Genomic DNA, 6,829 nt, shown 5'->3' on the forward strand with positions numbered 1-6,829 from the left:
CGCACAAACAGTTTGCTGAAGACAAGCAGACTAAGGACGTGGATTACTGGAACCATGTCCTGTGGTCTGATGAGACCAAGATAAACTTATTTGGTTCAGATGGTGTCAAGCGTGTGTGGCGGCAACCAGGTGAGGAGTACAAAGACAAGTGTGTCTTGCCTACAGTCAAGCATGGTGGTGGGAGTGTCATGGTCTAGGGCTGCATGAGGGCTGCCAGCACTGGGGAGCTACAGTTCATTGAGGGAACCATGAATGCCAACATGTACTGTGACATACTGAAGCATAGCATGATCCCATCCCTTTGAAGACTGGGCCGCAGGGCAGTATTCCAGTATGATAACGACCCCAAACACACCTCCAAGACAACCACTGCCTTGCTGAAGAAGCTGAGGGTGAAGGTGAAGGACTGGACCCTATTGAGAATCTGTGGGGCATCCTCAAATGGAAGGTGGAGGAACACAAGGTCTCTAACATCCACCAGCTCTGTGATGTCATCATGGAGGAGTGGAAGAGGACTCCAGTGGCAACCTGTGAAGCTCTGGTGAACTCCATGCCCAAGAGGGTTAAGGCAGTGCTGGAAAATAATGGTGGCCGCAAAAAATATTGACACTTTGGGCCCAATTTGGACATTTTCACTTAGGGTTGTACTCACTTTTGTTGTCAGCAGTTTAGACATTAATGTCTGTGTGTTGAGTTATTTTGAGGGGACAGAAAATTTACACTGTTACACAAGCTGTACACTCACTACTTTACATTGTAGCAAAGTATCATTTCTTCAGTATTGTCACATGAAAAGGTATAATCAAATATTTATAAAGATGTGAGGGGTCTACTCACTTTTGTGAGATACTGTATATATATATATATATATATATATATATATATATATATATATATATATATATATATATATATAATGTGTGTGTGTGTATAAAAAATATTATACTAATAATATATTATATCAGAATACATTGTGCAATCTGGGAATCTACTAATTTCCTGTTATTTTTTATACTCATAATTCTGAAGAAATGCAAATGCATTTTGAGACAGATGGATATGTATATAAATCTGCTGCTGACAATTACAGGTAAGCTTACTCTATCCCAGTGGTTCTCAACCCGGGGCGCGCACCCCTGGTGGGACGTGGAGAGCTCGGAAGGGGTGTGTGAATTTTTTCAAGAAAAACACAGAAAGGACATCATTTGGGTACTCGGTGTATTTTATTGCTTTTCAAATAGAATGAGCATAAATGGAGAAAACCTGGGTTAGAGTTTCTGTTTATTTAATTTTATTAGTGTTTTGTTCCTCGGCCTTACGTGCTACACTGTTATATTATTTGTTCCAAGTCTTTAAAAGTTAAGGACATTATATTTGTTATTGTGCGCAGACTGTTTATCAGACTTGAAGTCGGTAGGGGCTTTTTCTCTTACTGGAACTTTTTGTCTTGGTAATTTTGTTGGTTAGTTCAGCTTACTCTCAGAGTTGTTTTCACATTGTGGACAACGTTCGGTTTTTGTAGGATACACTGCTGTCTCATATGTTTATGGAGACTTTGGTTGTGGGAGTTTGGTGGATTGTGAGAGTAAGCAGAAGATGCCAATGCTTTGAAGGATGTGAATTGGAACAGAGTAATGTTATTTAATTGCGAATCTGGTTTTAGAGGATTTAAACCTAATATGGTGAACAAATTATATTATAGAATTCAGACAATTTTACTGAGGTTATCTCATACAGTGTAGCAAGTAATAATCTGGAAAGACCTTTGTAATATCACAGTCTAAAACTGGATTTTAAGAGAAGCAAATTAGTAAATGAATCACATGTAAATGAATCATACGTAAATGAATCACATGAAAATGAATCACTTGAATATGAATCACATGAAAATGTATCACATGTAAATGATTCATACGTAAATGAATCACATGTAAATGAATCATATGAAAATGAATCACATGTAAATGAATCAAATGAAAATGAATAAATAAATTAAAGATAAATGGAAAAAACCTGTGTTCTCGCTCCCTCTGTATTTTCTTTTCACTGGTGAGAGGCGGCGCTTAGTCTGCCTTTTATCTAGCTGTCAGTGCAGACCAGTGTTGCCAACTTAGCGACTTTTCAGACCACTTTAGCGACTTTTTAACCAAAAAAAAAAAAAAAAAAAAGCACCTGTGGGCAGATATTCATCTTTGTTTTAAGACTATAGATTTACAAATATAGCATTAAGTAATGCATATATTTAAATCCTCTTGCATATTTCAATTTATATAAAGCCCATCCCAGCCTTGTTATTTTTTGGTCGATCTCCTTGTCTTGTTATTTAAAAAAAAAAAAATCACTAATAGTTAAATTATATAAAAATTGCAATTTAGTATGCACAGAGAGGGGCTTTGAAACTCTAAATTACAATATTGATGAATTAGATCAAATACTAAATTGTCTAGGATATCAGAATCACATAACAGATGTGTCAGAGATTCCGAGAAAAGTGTTTCCACCAAACAAGTGTGCCAGTGCATCAGTAAATATCACAACACCCATCAGTGCTTAATTTGTAAATTTGCAGGCCCCAGAACACTAAGAGGATAGTGATGTGTGTATATATATATATTATATAACTTAAAAAGCCTGTGTAACAAATCAGTTAACTCACGTAATGTAGGCACAGGACAAGCAAGTGCAGGTATGGCAGTTTAATCAAACAATTCAAAGTACAAAGGATTAGTCAGAAAACCGTCCAAGACGGGCTAGGGTCAAACGATCAGGCAAATTGGCGAGGGAGGGCAGAGAATCGAGGTCAACAGGGTAAAAGCAAACACAAGATAAGGCTTGGAAATATGATAGTCTCTTATATAGTGTGGTTGTGAGTGCTGTGAATTGGATGCAGGAGTGCATGATTAGAATGAGGGACGCCAACCAGAAGTAGGGCATCAGGATGGATCAGCCATGTCCTTAGAGCAGAAAGTATCAGGATCACTGGCATGTCTGGAATATTCAGTGTAGCTTGACTGAAGGAGAGAGGGAGAGGAAGGTAAAGAGAGGAAGAGATTGTTAGGTATGCTTTTTATTCTGTAATGGACAGGACTGTGTACTTTGTGTAAAAAAAAAAGTCTATTCATGGTAAGCTTGAATAAACAAATATGTTTTCAGCCTGGCCTTAAACACTGAGACTGTGTCTGAGTCTTGAACACTAATTGGAAGGCTATTCCATGACTGTGGGGCGTTGTAAGAGAAAGCTCTACCCCCTGCTGTAGCCTTCACTATTCGAGGTACCAACAAATAGCCTGCACCTTTTGATCGAATTAGGCATGGCAGATCATAAAAGACCTCAATTAGGTACTGTGGCATGAGACCATTCAGTGCTTTATAGGTCAATAGTAGTATTTTATAATCAATGCAAAATTTTACTGGGAGCCAATGCAGTGTGGATAAGATAGCAGTGATGTGGTCATATTGTCTGGTTCTGGTAAGGTCTGTCGCAGCAGCATTCTGGACTAACTGGAGTTTGTTTATACACCTACTGGAACATCCAGACAGAAAGGCATTACAGTAATCCAGCATAGAGGTGACAAATGAATTAACTAATTTTTCTGCATTGTGTAGTGACATTATATTTCTTATCTTAGCAATATCTCTGAAGTGAAAGAAGGTTATCCTAGTAATATTATCTACATGAGCATCAAAAGAAAGACTGGGATCAATAATCACACCAAGGTCTTTTACGGTTGCACATGACAAAACAGAAAGGCCGTCCCTAGTTACTATGTGATCAGAAAGCTTACTTCTAGCTACATGTGGTCCTAGTAGAAATATTTTTTGTCAAAATGTTTTGTCAGAATTAAGTAGAAGGAAGTTTATAAACATCCAATGTCTAATGCCCTTTACACATTCCTCAATTTATTAAGCTTTATTACTTTATTAAATCCTGAATGATACATTTCATGTATATTATTCCTATGTAGGTATGAGCATAGCTGCTGTGCTGCAACCGTCTCAAAGATCTTGGAGATAAAGGGCAGATGTGATATAGCTGGACAACTGACAGGGGTCGAGGTCAAGTTTTTTAATCAGTGGTTTAATAACTGCTTCTTTAAATAATGTAGGTACATAGCCAGTGCTAATGGAAGAATTTATTATTTTTAGAAGGGGTTCGATTACTCCAGGAATAATCTGTTTGAAGAAACATGTAGGTAAGGGATCGAGTATACACGTTGATGATTTTGATGAAGAGATTAATGAAATTAGTTCGGTCTCTCTAAGGGGAGTGAAACATTCTAAATGTTGATCTAATATTACTATATTTTCACCTACAGGGTTAGTTATAAAACTGCCTGCTTTTAATTGAATAGTCTGAATTTCATGTCTAATATTTTCCATGAAAAAATGAATGAAATCATTGCTACTATATTATGATTGTGTGCCTATTTCTGTGGTAGATTTATTCCTTGTTAATTTTGCTACAGCATTGAATAGAAATCTAGAATTGTTTTGGTTTTCTTCTATTAGGGTTTAGAGATCTAGCAGCACTAAGAGATTTTCTATAGTTCAGGAAGCTTGGTTATCATGAGTGATATCTCTGGGAGGTTATTGATAAAGCTCTGTGTAGTAACTGACGTGAATGTATGTTTGACTCAGTAGCGTGGCAAGGTGCAACTATTATGATCTATATGCAATTTAAATGAGATAAGATAATGGTCTGAGGAACGCTTCAGACTGAGAAAGTGTTACTATATTTTCTATATTTAATCCGTATGTTAGTATCAGGTCAAAAGTGTGACCACCATTATAAGTGGGTTCTATTACATTCTGATTGACCCCTATTGAATCTAGTATAGATACAACTGCTATTCTCAGAGGGTCTTTTGGGTTATCAAAATTAATATTAAAATCATCAACAATTAAAGCTTTGTCTAGAGAAACAACCAGGTTTGAGATGAAATCTGTAAATTCACCAAGGAATTCAGAATATGGCCGTGGGGGTCTGTAAATAATAATTAGTGTTAGCGACTTATTTTTTGTGGCTACGTATGCTATACTAGTATAAAGAACATCAAAAGAGTTGAATTTGAATTCAAGAATGTGTTGTGGTATGAATATAGTTTATATACAGGGGAGGGGAAATAAGTCAGTGGTTGTAAAAGCAGACTACTGTATATCTGGGAACTTTCAGAACAGAAAAATTACTGAGTTTTATAAAACAGATTACTGCATTCTTTCAGCACAAAAACTGACCTGACAGACTAAATAAAGCAGTTGGTGAGAACATAGTGATTATCCCAATCCATATTCCTGTTCATCACACATCTTTGCAAGCTGGATGTTTAATGGGAACATAAATCATTCTTAATGCACTTCCTTGAAGAATTACAATATAGCCAGCGTACACTGACAAAGTCAATCTGGACACACCATTTTAGCTCTGGAGGTCAGACGCCTGACTAAGAGTGATACTGGACCATATTCTCCGTCTGTAGACACTGTTACAGATCATTTCACAAATGTAACCTCACTGCAGGTGTTTACTGAGTAAACCAAACCATCGGCTGCTTCATCAAGGGATATCTTACAGTGCTTATTTAGCAAATACAATAATTTCTTTTCTTTTTTTTAACTGCATATTTATTGTTTACTATAATATTTTCCTCTCCACAAAAGAATCTGAACATGCACCTCTAAAATATATAAAATCACATTTATATTAATCTTCATATCATGTTAATATTCGCAAGTCTCACTCTCATAACTATGGTGTCAAATTCTGAATAGCAAATTACTATTGAAAATACAGAAAATGTAGACTTTAGAGCCATTTTTGGTAACAGATTTCTGTCATGATCATCACATAAAAATAAAGACAACATTACTGTTTTGTCAAAACTGCTGTGTCATTGTCCACTTCACTTGTACCAATATTTCACCTGCTGCCGTATTGCAGTAACTGATGGCTGAAGATTGGTGATTGGCACACATTATCAAAGGTTTATAATGATATAATGTTTGATGTTTATTACCGTCGTTTACTGTCATAAAAAATCTATAGAGTACTTGCTTTTTTTTTTTGTCTTTTTGTTTTGTACCTCATAATTGTTAAGGTGATAGTGGACTAATATTTGTACAGTTCTACTAGGCAATTTTTAATCTGCATTTATTTATTTTTTTTGCAGTATGGCTTTAACAGATGTGAATGATTATTGTCTAACTTCAGGAGAGCTAATAGTGCTGGTACAATCATTAAAGTTATATTTTGATTATATATAATTCATGTTCAGGTCTTATGCGTTTGTGTATCTGAGCCCTGTATTACTTTTTAACCCCCAGTGCCAGCCTCCAATGGTACCATAGTAGCAAAGAATACATGGCTGCTTGAATTCAGCACTGTCAGTCTTGTCTGCTCTGCGTCTGGCTCCTCTCTTTCATTTGTTTGGCTGCATGGCAGATCTGAGGTTACAGCTCGGGGACGATTTCAGCTAAGTAACAAGAACAAAAATCTGACCATTACCAGCATATATATACCAGTATACCAGTATATAACAATGAAAATTAACTCTTAAAATATACAAATCCAACTCTTATGCTTCTTTATAATCTGCTCCAAAGTTCTTTCTCTTTATGATCATTTTTAAGCCTATTCATTACTGTTTTCATGACTGAATATTAATGTGACTGAATATTAATACATTTTGTATTAAACATGTTTTGGGGTAGTAACACTATCTAAAACAGATCTTAATTTGAAGTTAAAATTACCAACCATATCATGCACTGTTTACATGAGTTACATGAGTTTACATGCAGTAGAAGTTTAGAGAGAAAAACGGCAGCTGTT

Source organism: Ictalurus punctatus, chromosome 1 (assembly GCF_001660625.3).
Source record: "Ictalurus punctatus breed USDA103 chromosome 1, Coco_2.0, whole genome shotgun sequence".
NCBI lineage: Eukaryota > Metazoa > Chordata > Actinopteri > Siluriformes > Ictaluridae > Ictalurus > Ictalurus punctatus.